The following is a 19,586-nucleotide window of genomic DNA, read 5'->3' on the forward strand; positions in this document are numbered from 1 at the left end:
GCCAGCCTGCTCTAGACCCCTGGCTGCCCCTGGCCAGGCCACAGAAACCACTGTGATTGGCTCAGTCTGGCTGGTTATCTACTTCTGTGACCAGGGCATTGGGTGTGTGATTATGGGATTGTCTGCCCCTGGCAAAACCACAGGGCACTTCCCCCAAAGGAGCAGAGTGGCAGGGTACAGCAACAGAACCACAATCATTTTGGCTTCGGAATAGCTCTCTTTGCTATCAGCCCCAGGAAAGTTATTTATCCCATTCATAAATGAGAAAACATAATAAAACACAAATTAAGATACACACACAGTGGAAATAGATGGAGTCAAATCATATTCATGACATTCAAACAACATCACTTTTGAAGATTTTAATAAACATACCTTCCTTAGCAATCTGTTACTGATATAGTTAGATTTTCAGAAATTTTGTTTTAGGAAAAATTGAGAATTTCAGACCTTAAAATGGATTAATCAAATACTCACTTTTGGAGGGGTCAGGGAAGATAGGAGAAAATTTCCAATACATTGTTCAGCAGTCTGGGGATGTGTTAGTCAATATCTGTAGTGACTCAGAATACAGAAGTGAGGTGGTGTTTTGAGTATCCTTTATCTCTGTGCACAATGGCTCCCCTTCTTACAGGTTCTGTTTCCAGAGAACAGGAAATATTCTGTAATTTCTAGATTAACTCACACTTCCAGGTAGGACTTGGTATCTCAATTGAATATATCCCAGCTGAGCAGTCTACAGCGAACTCTGATGCTGTCATTGGTTGTTTTGTTTTGTTTTCAGTAAAAGAAACTTACTTAGCTGAGTTCAGGTCTCTGACAAATGATCAGTAGCTATTTGGAAGTGCCTAATGGTCTAACATCTAAAACTTTGGTATTATGCATAAAATTTTTATTTTTAGTTAACTGGGTGGTTCAATGGGACAGATAAAAATTGAGACATCATTATGAGCCAGGAAAAATATTTACTTTTTTTTCTGTGTATTTCTTGCAATCTAAATGAGATCAAGTTATTTATGAGAAAAGAGAAATCCTAATAGGAACCAAAGGCAAAGCTTATTCAAAAACACTCCAGGCTTTAGAAAATTAAGTCAAATTAGATGAATTATTAAACTTCATGCATGCAAAAGTAAAAAAGCAAATATTAAATAAAAGTGTCTTAACTAATTGAGTATAAACCAGGTTGAAACCAAATTTTAGGGAAAGGCTTTGATTTGATGTTATCATAAACAGTCATGTAATCAAAGTATCACCAAAAGCTCACAAATCACCACTATAGAACTTATTCATGTAACCAAACACCACCTGTACCCCAATAACCTATGGAAAAAAAAGCTGAATTCCGTAAATTTACATATACTTGAGTTTTTTAATAAGAATAATGCTACTTGTCTAGCCCAGGGTTAATACAGATATTTTTCTCTCTAACATAAATTAGAATAATTTGATAACATTTGGGTTTTATGAATAATACAGAGATGAAACCACCTCACATAATTTAGTATTAAATCACTTAATCCATAAACATTTGTACCTGATTTCTCATAGGAAGGTAATGATTCAAAATAACCTCTCAGGCAAAGTTAAAACTGTTATTTTCGAAGCATAAGGATATTCTGATGATGAGCCATAGTCAGATAATATACAGGGGTCTGGGATACTAAATTCTGTTCTTGTATTTTAGGAAGGCCAGAACAGGAAGCAGTATGATGTAAAGGAAATAACACTCAACTAGGAGATAGAACGTTTGGACTTTGATGCCTTCTACAACCAAATAGTCAGATGACCTTGGATGAGCCACTTAAATGCTTTGTGACATAGTTACTTCTGTAAAATAAGAAGGTTTGAGAGATGATCTCAAAGTCCATTCCAGCTCTGTAATTCCACGACTCCTTACATGTAAATGTGATTAGCATGCTGCTTAGACCATGGAAAATAATTTTAAAATGCTACTATATCTTCTTTCTTTCCTTTTCTTTCTTTTTTATCTTAATCCTTTTTATGAATCCACCCACATTCCCAATCCATATTGATTTCTGTATCTCCAATACATATCTAGTACAGAAGCTGGCAAAAATTGTTACCTATTAAAAGGGTAGTATCTGTTGTCAAGGAACTCAGTCTAACAGGGCAAATGTGTAAGTAAATTGCATTACTGTGATTGAAGTCCAAAAACATTAGTAATTTATGTTCCTTACAAAACAGTACATCAAAGAGACTGATGAGCTATTCTTTAAGGTAGGCCAGAGACAATTAAGCAGAGAACATCTCAATATCTGAAATATATTTTTTAAATGATTAGGAGCTAGTCAGGCGATAGAGAAAACAGAATAATCGTTGGAGGTGTGACACAGTAGTGTATTCAACTTAGGTGCAAATACAAAAATTGTGGTTAGTTGTCATAAATTCCCAGTCCTTAAAATCAGATTTCCTGGCATATACAATCTCTTCTGAGTGATTTTTTTTAATGACAAATGGTTTATTTAGTTTAGAGCTTCGACTGAAATATCTCTATCACATTTAGTATTCCTTGATTATTATAGATATCATTATGCATATAACATTATATGTTTACATATTTTGGGGTGTTTTCTATTTGGTTCCACCAATGAGTATGCCTATTATTTCACAAATATGAAGTATATTAACTACTATAACTTCATAATATATCATGATATCTAACATGGCAAGTCCTCCCAAATTTATTTTTTTAAATTTTTCCTCTTTAAGAATGTCTTGCCTATTCTTGAGATTTTGCTGTTTCATATAAAAGTTTAGAATCAGCTTGTCAACTTTCACTAAAACCACCATTGGAATTTTACTGGAATTTCATTAGTCTAAAGATTAATTTGGGGAAAACATACATCTTTATGATATTTAGTCTTTCTATTCATGAAGTGTTATGTCTGTATTTATATAGGTCTTCTTTAATATATTTTAATAAAGTTTTAAATTGTTTCCATAAAGGTTTGTCTATTTATTGTTAGATTTGTTACTCTGTACCTATTTGCCTATTTTTATTGCTATTATAAATGGTATTTTAAATATTTTTTCAAATTACGTATTTGCTAGAATCTCTAATACAATGTTAAACAGAAATGTTGATGATAAACAACTTTCCTGATTTTAAATAAAATGCTAATATATTTTACCATTAAAAAGGATGCCTTCTGTTCATTTTTGGCAGAGAATTTTCATCAGATTAAAAAAAGACCTTTTTATTCCTATTTTGCTAAGAGTTTTTATAGTGAATGTGCATTGGCATTTCAAATGCCTTGTTTTCACTTATTGAAATAAAATTATGCTTTTTCCCTTTAATCTATTATTGCAGTGAGTTACATTAGTGAAGTTTCTAATATTAAACTCCCTTGCATACCTGGGATAAACCCAATTTGGCATATATATATATATCACTGGATTTGATTTGCCAATAGTTTGTTTAGGATTTTTGCATCTATGTTCATGTCTGATATTGGACTACAAATTTGCTCCCCCATACAGTCTGTTCCAGCTATTTTACTGCTGCATAACAAAGTACTCCCACCCATAGAGGCTTAAAGTAACAACTATTTTATTATGTCTCCTGGTTTTGTGGGTTGGAAATTTGGGCAGGGCTTCTCTGGGAAATTGTTCATTTCTTTACGCCATTAACTAAGATCACTCAGTGGTAGTCAGCTTGTGACTGAACTGAGCTGAAGTCCAAGACAAATTCAATCAAATGCCTGGTGCATTGGCAGGGAAGCCTGGAATGCTGGGCTCAGCTGGGCCCCTCTCCTTCTCCATATAGTCTCAGGGTCTCACCACATAGTCTATACAACAGGATAGTTACGCTTCTCCCACAGTAGTTCAGGGCTCCAAGCAACCAAGGTAGTACCCATCAGTCCTCTTAAAAGCTGGGTCCAGAATTATCATAGCACCACTTCTGCCATACTTTATTAGTTCTAAAAAAAAGGCAGTGTAAGCATTAAATACTGTAGAGGAGAGGTAAACCTAACTCTTTATGGAAGTAGTTTCAAAGACTTTGCATCCATGATTTACCTACCACAATAATTGTTTATGATCTTGTTATCAAAACCAAACTAGCCTAATAACATGAGTTTGATTCCTCTTTGTCTATTCACAAGAAAACCCTTAGTATGATTTTAATCATCTGCTCCTTAAATGCCTGTTAGAGGTTTCTTCTAAAACCATTTTTGCCTGTTGTTTTTTGTATGAAGATAATAATTTTAAGACTACTCAGGCTTTCATTTCATTCTGAGTCAGTTTGATAAATCCTTTTTTTAAGGAATTATTCATTTTTTCTAAGTGTTTAGCATATTGGCACAAAATTGTTCATTGTTTTCTCTTTTTATTGTGTACAGATCCACAGCTATGTCAATTTTATTATTAATATTACTATTTTTTTTGAGAAAGCATCTCATTCTGTTGCCCAGGCTGGAGTGCAAGTGGTACAAATATGGTTCATTGCAGCCTCGACCTCCTGGGCTCAAGTGATCCTCTGGCCTCAGCCTCCCAAGTAGCTGGGACCACAGGCATGTGCCACCACACTCAGATAATTTTTTAAATTTTTTGTAGAGATGGAATCTCACTATTTTACCCAGGCTGGTCTCAAACCCCTGGGCTCAAACAATCCTCCCACCTGGACTTCCCAAAGTGCCCAAACTGAGATTATAGGCATGAGCCACTGTGTACAGCCTATGAATATTATTTATGTGTTGTTTGTTTATCAATCTAGCCAAAATTTATTTACCTCACTAATATTTCAAAAACTAACATGGTTGATAATTTCTATTGCTTGATTGTTTCTCCTTATTTTCTGCACTAATTTTTACTATTTTTCTCTCATCATTATTTCTATTACATTTATTGTGATGTTTTATCTTTTTAAATCTCTTATTCTTATCCATGTCTTATCCATTTGTAAAAGGTTTTTTATACATTCTGAACATAAGGTTTTTGTTGATTATAAGTGTTATAAGTATGTTCTCCCACTCTCTTTGCTGAACAAGTTTTCTTAATTTTAAAGTATTCTAGTATATCAATATTTTCTTTTATGATTAATGTTGTGTGTGCTGCTCAAGAAATCTATCACAATTTTCAAAGTCATAAAGATATTCCATATTATTTTTAAAAAGATCTAGCACTCATATAGAATCAATATTTGCATTTGATATCAGTAGGGGTCAAATATATGGTTCATTGTCTAGTTATGGTTATCAAGTTGAGCTGGAACCACTTATTGTTACCTAGTTGACCATATGGTTATCTAGTTGACCGAGAACTATTTATTGAAAAGAACTCCCTTTTCCTACTGCTGTATTATTTCTTCTTTAACATAAATCAAATAGACGTATATGTGTGGGTTTGTTACTGAGCACCATTTTGTTACATTGGTCTATTTATCCATCTTTGTTCTAGCACCACATTATTGCAATTACTATAACTTCGTAATAAGCTTAATATCAATTAGAGTAAGTTATCTCATCTTGTTCTTCTTCATGAAGGAAGTTGATTATTCATGGCTCTTGGCTCATTGCATTGCTCTGTGAACTTTATAATCAACTTGTCAATTCATACCTTAAGAAGACAGAAATTTCATGAGAACTGCACTAAATCTAGTGGATCAGATTGAGTAGAATTGACGTCTTTGAAACATTGACTCTTTAAATCCATAAATGTAGTGTATGTCTCCATTTCTTTAAGTCTTCTAAAAATTTACCTTTAAATTGTTTTTTGAATAGCAGTCATGCACAACCTATGTCAGATTTATTGCTAGGTATTGGTTGTTGTTTTAATGCTACTATAATTGTTATTTTATTTCATTTTCTAATTCTCTGCCAATACATAAAAATATAAGTTATGTTTTCATATTGGATCTTGCACTCAATAAACTTGCCAAAATCATTTCTTAATTCTAATAATTTATCAGTGATTATTTTGGATTTTCAGAGCATGAAATTATATTGTACATTAATAATGATAAACTTTCTTTCCTTTCAAGCGATTGTATTTTAATTTCATTTTGATTTATTGCCCTGGCTAGGACCTATACAAAAATGTTGACTTAAAGTGATGATAGGTAGTGCCCTTATATTATTTTCTATCTCAAACAGAAAGCTTTTAATGTTTACCATTGAATTTGATGTTTGCTGTAGTTTGTTTTATTTGTTTTAGAATACCTTGTATTTGAAATGAGATTAAGGTCTCATTCTTAGAGAAGAGCTTTTACCATTAATAACATTAAGTTTCATCAAATACTCTTTCTGAATCCATTTGAATACTTACAACATTTTCTCTTTTATGCCGTTAATGTAGACTACAATGACTGATTTTCTAATATTAAACCTACCTCATATTTCTGAAATAAATCAAATAAGGTCAATATTTTATACTTTTATCTATTGGCTGATTCAAATTTCTAATTGAATTTACAGACTTTCATATCGTCATAAATGAATTGGCCTATAATTTTCATTCTTTAATATTCTTTTAAAATTTTCATTTTGAAAATTATTCTGACTGCTTGGACATGTTTCTTCTATTTTATTCTCCAGGAAAGGTGACAAAATTAGCACTTTATTTCACAAAGTTTACTAGCAAATATAATACATTTATTTAGAATATTTATAATTTCTATTTCTTCTTGCATCAGTTTTAGTGTTTTATTTTTCTAGGACTTTATTAATTTTACATATTTTTCAAATTTATTGTCATAAAGTTGGGAACATAGGATCTGTAGAAATATAAGCTTTTCATTTCCAATATTAGGTATTTCTGCATTCTCTCTTTTTAAACTTTTTCTTCACCAGTCTCAGAAGGAAGGAGTTTGTCAATTTTATTACTCTTTCCAAAGTACCCCATTTTGGTTTTGATGCCTCTATCTCATTTTTTTAATCTATCATGGATTTTTTGCTTGTCTCTTTATGATTTCTGTTCTTCTGTTCTACTGTCTTCAAGATTCATCTACTGTTTTTTTCTAATTTCTTGAGACAGTTCATTAACTTTAATCTTTCTTTTCTAATATATGTATTTAAAAATAAAAATTTCTCATTCAGCATGCCTTTAATTACAAACCATGAGTTTTGACAGGTATTATATTTATTAACATTTTAAAGTATTTTCTAATTTTTGTTGTAATTTATTCTTTAACTCACAGATTATTTAGGAGCATATTATTTATTTTCCAACTATTTGGGGGATTTTCAAGTTTTCTTATTGTTGTTGACTTTTATTTCTACTGTGGTCGGTGAGCACACTCCATTTTATTATAATACTTTTAACTCTTTTCCTGATTAGAAAAAAAAAAGCTTTCTGCCAGTGCTCATTTAATTTTACATGAATATGCTCTCTGAGGCTGAAGCAAATCTGACTGGTTTTCACTGTGAAAATAAAATATAAAAACTGAGCTGGGCATGGGGCTCATGCCTGTAATCCCAGCACTTTGGGAGACCGAGGTGGGTGGATCTCCTGAGGTCAGGAGTTCAAGACCAGCCTGGCCAATATGGTGAAACCCCAACTCTACTAAACATACAAAAAAATTAGTCAGGCGTGGTGGCACACGCCTGTAATCCCAGCTACTCGGGAGGCTGAGACAGGAAAATTGCTTGAACCAGGGAGGCAGAGGTTGCAGTGAGTCAAGATCGTGCCACTGCACACCAGCCTGGGCAACAGAGTAAGACTCCATCTGAAATAAATAAATAATAAAATATAAAAACTGTTCTTGGAGTTTTTTCTAAACAGAACTGACATCAGAATTGTCTATTTCAGAAAAACTGGATTTATCAAATGTCAATACCTGTCAGAGAATGATGTTAATATCACATGTAAGAATGCTACTTTTTCTAGAATTCGACATTTTCAGCAATTGAGAATTACTATATTTTGTAAATGGGAATAACACTACTAAGGACAGAATGCATAAATAAAAAGATGTCTTTTCTTTCCAAAGTCGATATATGAGAGCAATGTTAAAATAGTAATAAAAGCGAGATATTTTGTTGCAAAGTTAGTTACCTCAGGGTCAAATGCTACAGCCGCCAAGTGTGGTCAGCGAGTATTCTTGGGGCTTCTCGGAGCAAATGGGCCAAGAGTTAAACATGTTGCGACATGCTTTCTGCCCTAGCTAGCATGCATGTACTGAATTTTCATAAATTTTCTCTGCTCACAGAGAATTAAGCTAAAAATGTCACCATTTGGTGTTATTTTTTTCTTCTTTCTTACTTTAAATAATTGACTATTTTAATTATATATTCTTTACTTTTTTTTATTACCCTGAGCGATTAAAACCTGGATTCTTCATTTATCAAAGACTAGGATAATTTAGCCCTTATATTTCTTCCAAGACAGTTCAAGAACCTTCGAACATGTAACCTCAGTTTATCATTCTTTAGATTTAGATGGCATTGTTGTCATATATTTTAACTCTATAGGTTTTAAATTTTAAATATGATATTATTATTATTAATTTGAACAGTAAATATTTAGACCCTTTTTGCTGCTCTTTCTCTTGCATCTCCACACTTTTCTGTCTAGTTGTCTGTCTAAAACTATCCATTTACCCTTTCTTACTGAAGAACATGCCTTAGTATTTCTTTCAGTGTAGATTTTCAGGTGATAAATTCTTGCAATTTTTGGTTGTGTGGAAAATATTTTTATTTCACCTTTATTCATGAAGAATGTTTTTATTGAAAATAGAATTTAGAATATATGTATATATAAAGAAAAAAGAGAAAATACAATTTTAGATTGGCAGTTATTTTCTTTCAGCCTTTATTTTATTGTGCTTGAGTTTCCATTGCTTCTATTAACTCACTGACTTCAATTTTTTTTCTTCTAACATATATATTTGAAACGAAACATTGTCTCAACAGAGCTTTAGCTACATATTATGAGTTTTGATGGTTAATCCTATTTTAATTCCTGTAGAGTTACAAAGATTTCTTCCTGGTTGCTTTTAAGCATTTTTCTATCTTTGTAGTTCCGCAACTTTACTGTGATATACTTATGTATAATTTTGCTTTTATTTACCCTGTTTGTTTCATAAAGCACCTTGAAGCTATGGCTTTAAATCAAGCGTGTCCAAACCATGGCCCGTGGGCTGCATGCAGCCCAGGACATCTTTGAATGTGGCCTAACACAAACTCATCAACTTTCTTAAAACATTTTGAGATTTTTTTTTTGTGATTTTTTTAAAGCTCATCAGCTATCGTTAGTGTATTTTATGTATGGCTCAAGACAATTCTTCTTCCAATGTGGCCCAGGGAAGCCAAAAGATTGGACACCTCTATTTTAAATCTTTCATCCTTTTTGGAAAATTATAAGTCCATTATTATTTTAAATACACTTCTGCCTTATTTTCTTTCTACTGTCCTCCAGGACTCTCATTATCCACGTGTTAGTTGTGACTCACGTATTCCCAAACTTAGGCTATTTTATCTATTTTCTGTTTTAAAAATATATTTTCTCCGAGCTATCTTCTAATTGTTAGTCCAAACTGCACCATTTTTTAAGCTCCCTGCTATTTTGCAGACCTTGGTCAAAGTAAAACATTTCATGGGGGTTTGGGCCATGAGAAACCTCCTGCCTAACCACCTGACCATGTCGCAAGGCAAAAAAAGGCCCAACTAAAGAAACATCCCTATCATATCTTGCTGGACAAAGGTCCAAGGAACACCACGATGACATCCTGCCAGAACAAGGGCCAGAACCGCCTCATCATTGGAACATCTTATCAATATCCTGCCGGGCAGCAAGCCATACTGCCCAGATCCCTCCCGCCCATACCTATAAGTACACCCAGCCTGTAAGCAGTGGTGGGCTCTGGCATTAGGCTGGTCCCCCACTTCTGTAGGTTTTATGCTGGACATGAAGCCTCCATTTGCTGCTGTGCGCCCTCTTCCTCTGTGTGTGTGTGTGTGTGTGTGTGTGTGTGTGTGTGTGTGTGTGTGTCTTTCTTTAACCCTCGCCATCCCTTCAAAACCTAACACTAATTCATTAATCTTCTCTTCCGTCAGATCTTATCTGATAGTAAACTCATCATTTAGTTCTCAGTTTCAGATTTTTGTTTATTTGTTTCATTCCAGGATTTTCATTTAGTTTTTTGTTGAAATTATCTTGAACATTGTTAGCGTAGTGTCTTTAAAATCTGTGTCTGGTACTTCCATTTTCTGGACCCCCTAGAATCCCCTAGGTAATGGGGCTCTTCTATTATCTGTTGTTTCTCTTGGATTTTGATCATATTGTTTGATTTATTTATGTGTCCTTTTTTAGTGCCAGACAGTATATATAAAACATTTTAGAATTTAATTTAGGCTATATTATCTTCCCTTGGAGAAAATTTATATCACCTTTGGCAAGTGATTATGGGCTCTATCTGGAATCACCTTAATCCAATTCGAGAAGCTGAGACTATTCAAACTAGGTTTCAGTTCCTTCAAGGACTTCATTTACAGTTAATCACTTCTAGAGTGAGTTGTTCAGGATCCCAACCCAAAGCATGAGGATTCTACCACTTCTCAACCTTTCTTGATATGTACTTGTCTCCAATATTTAGAAGGAGGGGAAACTGGGGCCTAAATTGAATATGCTATTACCCAGGGAAAAATTAAATTAAAATTATTTCTTCTAAGACTCAGCTTAGACTTGAGAACACTCTGGCCCATTCTAAGATGCCCAGATTAATGTGGGGGTTTTAGGATCAGCAACTCAACCTTGTTGCATGCCTAAGCCTTAGTCTCCTTGCCTTAGCTCTGGCACTGGCATTACAATCAGGGTAGCCTTGCTTTTCACAAGGGTTTACTCGTTGCTCTGGTTTTACTTCACAGATTATATTTTGTGTATTCTTTCTGCGTTTGTGTGTTTTGGGCTGCTGAAGATTTTCCTTTCTTCCTGTAAGCCCAGTGATGCAAGAAAAATTTATTAATGCAGGATTTATGCAAAATCTTCCTTGTTTCCAAGTTATCATTTTGTAAGTTTTTTTGAGAAAGGTAACATTCTCAGAATACTTAACGTACTGAAGTCAAGTTTAAGCTTAGTACTCTTATGGAAAAACTATACAGTGAATAAAAACACGCTTCTACTAATTACAAATGCATCTTTTTTGAAATGCTTTATAAGATAAAAAAATTATTAATCCCTTATTTTCCTCATTATATTATAGTTGCTTTATAGGTGACTAATAAGTCTCAGGTGAGTCAATGATATAACATTAGATTCTTACATGGGGATCAGTAGATATTCAAGACAACCTGTTATTTAAACCTCAAATTCTGGCTTTACCAGAAAGATCTGCACAATGGCAGTCATCCCAGTTCTCCTATTCATAAGCTTCAGACCTGCCTGTATACCCTGCTAGCTGACTCAACATGAATGGGAGCTTTCAGTAGATGTTGAGCGAATATGAAAGCTGGAGAACTAGACGGAAATCTATGGAATAAATTACCAATTTTTTAAGTTGCAGTGAAACAATTTTTATCTTTTTTTTCGGATTAAACATACCCATAATTTGGGAGGTTGAGGCCTCCCAAATTTGGGAGGATTGCTTGAGCCCAGGAGTTTGAGGCTGCTGTGAGCCATAATTGCACCACTGCACTCCAGCCTGGGAGACAGAGCAAGGCCCTGTCTCAAAACGAAAAATAAAAAACATATCCAGAGAGCTGTAATATGTTAAGAAAAGAGAGAGGTATTCCAATGTCCTAGCAGCACAGTTCCAACTGGCTTACTTCTGCCTAATCATTCAGATGTTAACTACAAAAATAGTACTAGTGTGTGATAAATTATGGAGAAAAAGGTGGTGTAGGGCAGGCTCCGATCAGACTGACCTTTATGCTTAAATCTCAGTTCACGTAGTTATAAGCAATTAAATTTTGGGTGAATTTCTTAACTTCCTTAGTCTTCCATTTCCTCAGTAAAATGTTACTACTTGCCTCATATGATGATGAGGTTTTCAGATATGACAAGTTCCTAAAATATAGTAAGGATTCAGGAGATTTTTATCAAGTTATTTCTTTTTTACTAGGTTTTTTTCTTGTCCAGGAAGAGTAATAGTGTTCTGAGGGTCAGTTCTCCAGCCAAGCTCCAAAATAGACCTCATGGCTTATAAGGCAACATGAAAAAATATAAGCCGGTGCTCAATCCATGCTTCGTCTAAACCAAGTAAAGCCTAAATAGCCAATAGAAATAATGAAAAGCAAATAGGATGTTCAAGAGTCTTCGTTATAATCATATATGACATTTTTATTTCAAAATGCATTATTTAGGCCAGGCTCACTCCTGTAATCTCAGCACTTTGGGAGGCTGAGGCAGGGGGATCACTTGAGGTCAGGAGTTCGAGACCAGCCTTATCAACAGAGTAAAACCCCGTCTCTACTAAAAGTACAAAAATTAGCCGGGCATGGTGGTGGTAGGCACCTTTAATCCCAGCTACATGGGAGGCTGAGTCAGGAGAATCACTTGAACCCAGGAGGCAGAGGTTGCAGCGAGCCGAGACCACACCACTGCACTCCAGCCTGGGCGGGTGACGGAGTGATACTCCATCTCAAATAAATAAAATAAAATAAAATAAAATAAAATAAAATAAAATAAAATAAAATAAAATGCATAATTCTAAACCTAACAGTAATTAAACATAAAAGAATTATTAGTACTGTTGGAGGATATAAATAATAAATTTTAAAAAGAGGTAAATGGCTATTAAACAGAGCAATTAAATGTTTGAGAATTAGGAAACAGAGGCAACTATAAAAGCAGGCTCCAAAAAATTTATATTGAAATGGTTAATATCGAAAATAATGGAACTTTAAGAAAGTATGCATATGTTATAAGAAAATATCCAAATCGGGAATTCAGATATCTAACCACCTAAAATATCTTGTTGTACCGAAAAGGACCAGTTTTCCCTCAATTCGTAGTCACATTTAGCAGTTATTTGTACATTTTTAATGTTTAATATATTTTTAATTAAAAATATTAATGTGTTGTTCGATCAGTATTTACTGAGCATTTAACTACCAGCAATTACCGTTCTGGCTCCGTACAAGTACAAAACTGCATGGGTCATGGTTTTTGCCCTCAAGCAAAGACATACATTATAATATGATTTTAATTGACTGTATAAAAAGTTGTGTGATCATATGGCCATGCAAGACACAGCATATATCAAGAGTATAAAAACTGAGAAAGAAGAGACGTCTGGAAAGATCAAGGTAAAAAGACTTGAACCATGTTGCTATTCGAAAGTGTAAAGACCTTTCTGTGGTTTTTCTGATCTACCCTAGCAAAAATAATAGATTACATGTATTGATTTCTGACTAGTACATGGAACAGGCACTGTGTCAAATTCTTTAAATATCTTATTATTGTTTACAATAACCCTGCATGGTAGGCACTTTTAAAATCCCATTTTCTAGATAAGGGATTAAGAGATTGACTTGAGCTCATTCAGCTACCAAGTGGCAGAGCTAAGTCCTGAACTTAGGCAGGCTATCCCAAGAAAAAGCACTTCACCATGCACTGTACTGCTTCATAAGCATCCAAGCATACTGCACATTTTGTCCAATGCGAACCTGTCTCAAATAAACTGAAGACGACACTTGCTGTTTGTGTTCTTTGTAGTCTTACTTCATATCCTGCTGCAACATGAGCCCATGATCTTTATTTACAAGTTGCCCCCAAAGCTTCTAGATTCTTTTATTTCTAGGACTGAGTCTTATGTTTTTATCTGCATCTGTTCTAACACATATTTTAGCATGTGATAAATTTCAATGTAGTTCTTTCTATATGCCGAGCCCTGAGAATACACTGGTGAATCTGTGAATTTCTGCCATTTCTGCTTATTATTGAACTCAATCTCGTGAGTGAAGTATCTGTAGCCACCAGTCTTATTCTGGTTAGCTTAATTAAGACATTTAAAACATATATATTGAACTCAAACTACGTACGTTGCATTGATTTAGATTCTGTGATGGATACAAGAAGTTTAAGACACAGTCCCTGTTCTCAACAAGTGTATACTTCAGCTGCATAAAATACAAAACAAATATGCAAAAGGTAAATAATTCAAGAGTTCTACACAAGAGAATAAAACCAAGCTCATCACAGGGTGTTACATGATGTTGAATTGGTTAGGATATTATAGAAAAAAAAGAGGTTCTGTAGTAAAAAAAATAATTTGGAGATTCTAGATTACATATATTCAAGTAGTTTTCTTTAATGCACAATTTCTCATCGCCTTTATTATGGCAATGTACATTGCAATTTTGCAAGAGAGTTTCATTCTTTGTAATATTTTCCACATTTGTTTTGAAAAATGCTATGGTCTGAATGTCTGTGTTCCCCCTAAAATTCATATGTTGAAATTATAACCCCAAAGTGATGGTATTAGGAGGTAGGGCCTTTGGGGAGGTGATTAGGGCTTGAGGCCTCTGATAATGGACTAATGCCCTTACAAAATAGGCCAAGGGAGCTCATTTGCCACTCCCACCATGTGAGGACACAAGACGAAGGGGTTTCTATGAAACCCCTTGCAAGGAGGAGGTAAATGTTGAACTGAGCTTGGAAATATGAACAAGAAATTCCTTCATTAATTCTAAAACTTTAACTTTTTTTTTTTAACCTGGATAAAATTATTTGCTTACTCAGGCTTTCCTCAAGTTAGGTATTCAGGAGAAAGGAAGATTAGGGAACAAAAACGGAAATAGATACACGGCCAAATATAATTAGGTTAGAGAGAATTACTAAATATAGTAATTCATACATCAAAGAACTTGTGAGAACTACAGAATAAGCACCTTTGGCGTGACCTGAGTTTCTCTAGGCAGGCCTCCCCAGCAGTTGTGTATGGGTAGAATAATATTAATGGTCACATCTCATATTTCCTGCCTCTTTTTCTCACCTCCATAGCAGACATAAATCAGTTTCATGCAAAACAAGCCTCTGCAGCCATGCCCAATTATCTCTAGAGGTCCTGAAAGGGTGTCTCAAAGTTTTCACAAACTATCTTATGTTCAGCCTGTGGCCTAATTCGCTATAGTCAAATACTGAGAGAAGTCAAGGAAAGTACTTATATTCACGCCAATAGTCTTGTTTTTTGCTACTTCTCAAATTGCAAACACTTGAGATGCCTATATGGAATGGCCTCCACTGTAATTCTCTTGGAGCTAAAGTCCCTCTGTGTCACAAGAATAAGTTGCAAGAAGAATGACCCTGATGTGATTTGGCTGTGTCCCCACCCAAATCTCATCTTGAATTGTAGCTCCCTTAATTCCCACATGTCATGGGAGGGACGCAGTGGGAGGTAATTGAATCAAGGGGGTGAGTCTTTCCCATGCTGTTCTCATGACAGTGAATAAGTCTCACAAGATCTGATGGTTTTATAAGGGGAGTTCCCCTGCACATGCACTTTGCCTGCTGCCATGTAAGATGTGACTTTGCTCCTCTTTCACCTTCTGCCATGATTGAGAGGCCTCCTGAGCCATGTGGAACTGTGAGCCAATTAAACCTCTTTCCTTATATATTACCCAGTCTCATGTATGTCTTTGTTAGCAGCATGAGAACAGACTCATACAGTCCCTCTCCCTACTTTGTGTCAACATGGCTGGACATGGTGGCTCATACCTGTAATCCCAACAATTTAGGAAGCCAAGGCAGGAAGATCGCTTCAGGCCAGAAGTTCATGACTAGCCTGGGCAACACAGGGAGACCTGGTATCTACAAAAATTTTAAAACTAGTTGATCATGGTGGTGCACACCTGTATTCCCAGCTACTCAGGAGGCTGAGACAGGAGGATCGCTTGAGACCAGGAGTTCAAGGCTGTAGTGAACTATGATCATACCACTGCACTCCAGCCTGGGCAACAGAATGAGACCCTGTCTCTCTTAAAAAAAAAAAAAAAAAGACACGATTGTCTCTCTGCTTTTTGCTCCTCACATTCCAAAGTCACCAATGAAAATATTTCCTTCAGTCTCTGTTTGGAGAACCTTGCTGGAAGTCAATTCCCCAGGGGTCTCTCACATTTCTGCACATCTTGTGAGCAGAGGCACTGGCTAACTTTGTTCCAAATTATTGTTTTAGTGATGTCTGTATGGCCAACAGCCCTGGAAAATAGATTGTCTTTCTGTGGAACAGAGGGAAGGTTTCTGCAGGCTTCACCTAGCCCTTTTGCATCTCCCTCTGGGAACTCGAGCAAGTGGAGTCAATTCAAATATGCTGACTACTATGCCATGAATAATAAAGCCCTTTGTCTCTGATGCAGGAGTCTCATGTCTTCTGCCAGCATCCACAAAACTGTGGCGAGCTAACTTGTTAGGATGTTTCACAGTTATTGACACACCTTTCATTACAGGATTCAGACAGAAGTTCATGACAAGAACCACTGTCTACGACAGACACTGTTGACCTTGGCTCCTCTTCCTGGGTATTCCCCAACTAGTCTGAGAAGAGTAGGGGTACTAGGGCCTGGCCATTTCTGCTTATTAGTGAGCTCAATCTCATGGACAATCTTTGCTCCAAAGCTCCCTGTTGGATTTTCTGAGACTTTGTCTAATCTGTAGGCATTTCCTGCCCAATACAATTTCTCTGCCTTTTGTATTTCATAGGTGTTATCTCTAATAAACTGCTTGTACTCCCAACTCTGTCTCAATGTCTGCTTCCCATAGAACCCAACTGACATGCCTAGTCTCCAGCTATAGACTCCAACTGACATACCTATCTCCAGCTATAGACTCCAAAACAAAACTTTCTTCCTTCTCTGAAAGCACCCCATTTGAATAAGTTCATATACATTAACACCTCATATGCATACTCAGTTTCTCCCAACATGACCAGACATGTTATTATAAATCCCAGTTTAGGCCCAAGTTGGAAATTCCACTGAATAAAAAATGCACAATGTAGCTTTGTGTACTGAAAATGATTATGTTAGGATACATTAAGTTCATGAAACCCTTAAGTTAAAGGATTAACATGTATAGTGCCTTTATGTAAGATTAGAAAACTCTTAAATTAGATGTTTATAGTATATTAATATGTGCTATATTTTAAGTCTAAGATGTCATTAACTGCAAGCATGCTATTAAGTATTTATTAAAAAAGAAAAGCATCACCAACTAATATATGACATAATACTAAGATGCCACCTATTGTAAGACAAATTTCAATTTCAGGGATATGAAAATGTGCAAAAACATGCATCTTAAAGTTAATGAAATGCAGTATTAGATGACATGGGAGTTTTCCTGGACTCAGATTACTTGCACATTTCTAAAACCTAAGCACACATTATTAAAGAAAGAATCTCCAACTCCTGAATTATTTTGCTTACCATGTGGCAATTCATAATTAAACAGATAATATTTAATTTAAATTAATAACCGAGTGTTGGACAGCAATCAAGTAAATTTGTTAAAAAGCTTCAAGCTTACTAAGCATATAAAAGTAGGCTTACACTGTGAAAATGGGATGTAATTGAATAATATTAATACAACAGCAGGGTTTTTTAAAAAAAAAATTCAATAAAAATTAATCAGGCCAGGAGTGTTGACTTATACTGTAATCCCAGCACTTTGGGAGGCTGAGGCAGGAGGATTGCATTTAGGCCAGGAGGTCAAGACCAGCCAGGACAACATAATGAGACCCTTTCTCTATTAAAAAAAAAAAAAAGCCAGGTGTGGGGGCATGCACCTGTAGTCCTAGCTATTCAGAAGACTGATGTGGGAGGATCACTTGAGCCCAGGAGTTCCAGATGGCAGGCTGCAGCGATCCATGATCTCACACTGCACTCCAGCTTGGGTAACCAAGTGAGATGCTATTTCTAAAATAAATATTTTAAAAATAAATAAAAATTAATTAAATCTACCTTCTGACCCATAGATGTGCTTTTTCTAATATTGGAATTAGAATGGAATTAAGATATCATTAAGCCTCATCTCATCATTTTTCTGAAGATCACCATGAAGCACAGGGGGTGGGGTATATTTCCTTCCATGCAGTTAATGACAGAGCAGAACCAGAGCCTTCTGCTGATGAACCCAGGGCTCTTTCTGCTACCTCACCATGCCAAACTCCAGGCCATCATACTGACACTGAACAAGACTTGAAGGCTGCTCAGAGAGAAAGTATCTCCCTCCCTTAACACAGAGAAGAATGGTTACTTCATTGCCACAAGTCATGTGGAAGCAAACAAATAGTGTAGGCCTAGAACTGAGAGAGAGAGAGAGAGAGAGAGAGAGAAAATACCTTACTTTGATTTATTTCTTTTTCTTCTTCTTAAACCATGACCCTGCTAGGAGATTATTGGTATCTGCCAGTTCTGAGAAAGAGGTGGATGATTAGAGCTGGGGATTTATAGATTGAGTGTAGGAAGCAGGCTTCCTTCTCCCACAGTACATCTCCAGGAAGAACCAACTGTGATGGAGCTATTGTGAAGTTGGAGAGATGATGAAGAGTCAGAACCAACTTCAATCCACATCTTCCACCCCTGACACCTAGGGTTTGTGAGCACCTGGAAACAGAAAATTTGGCTATTCTGTAAGAATAGCAAACAAACTGGCTGGGCATGGTGGCTCACACCTGTAATCCCAGCACTTTGGGAGGCCAAGGCGGGCAGATCACTTGAGGTCAGAACTTCGAGACCAGCCTGGCCAACATTGTGAAACCCCGTCTTTATCAAAAATAGAAAAATTTGCCAGGTGTGGTGATGCATGCCTGTAATCCCAGCTACTCAGGAGGCTGAGGCAGGAGAATCACTTGAACCCAGGAGATGAAATTTGCAGTAAGCCAAGATCACGCCACTGCACTCCAGCCTGGGTGAGGCAACAAAGTGAGACTCTTGTCTTAAAAAAAAAAAAAAAAAAAAAAAAAAAAAAGAACAGAAAACAAACTAAAAAAGTTTGGTGAAATCTTGTTTTATGTTCAAGACAAATAAAAAAGAAAATTTCAATGATGAAGACCTCAAAAACACATGAGACAAAACCAAAAATAGACAAATGGGACTTAATTAAACTAAACCACTTCTGACAGTAAAAGAAATAATCAAAAGTGAAGAGACAACCCACAGAATGGGAGAGAATATTTGCAGACTACACATTTGATAAAGGACTAATATATTCAAAATCTATAAGAAACTCAAATAACTCAACAACAACAACAAAATAACCCCATTAAAAAATAGGCAAAGCACATGAACAGACATTCCTCAAAAGAGGATATACAAATGGCCAAAAAGCATATGAAAAAGTGCTCAACTACATTAATCAACAGAGAAATGCAAATCAAAACCACACTGAGATACCATCTTACACCAGCACTTGTATCCCCTAAATCTATACAAATTAAAATTAAATTAAAAAGTCAAAAATAACAGATGTTGGTAAGAATGTGGAGAAAAGGGAATGCTTATACACTATTGATGGGAATGTAAATTAGCACAACCTCGATGGAAAACAGCACAGAGATTTCTCAAATAATTAAAAATAGAACTCTCATTCAATCCAGCAATCCCCACTACTGGGTATCTACCCAAAGGAAAAGATCATTATATAAAAAAATACCTATATCCATATGTTTATCACAGTATTAGATTGGTGCAAAA

At 35.5% G+C, this 19,586-nt stretch overlaps 1 pseudogene; it reads right to left on the reverse strand.

Annotated features, from left to right (window-relative positions):
- The window catches only part of LOC106634597 (citrate synthase, mitochondrial-like), a 34,839-nt pseudogene extending 18,172 nt beyond the window's left edge, over window positions 1-16,667 (reverse strand).
- Between the last annotated feature and the right edge of the window lie 2,919 nt (window positions 16,668-19,586).

The sequence above is a fragment of the Pan paniscus genome, chromosome 2 (genome assembly GCF_029289425.2).
Source record: "Pan paniscus chromosome 2, NHGRI_mPanPan1-v2.0_pri, whole genome shotgun sequence".
NCBI classification, from domain to species: Eukaryota; Metazoa; Chordata; class Mammalia; order Primates; family Hominidae; genus Pan; species Pan paniscus.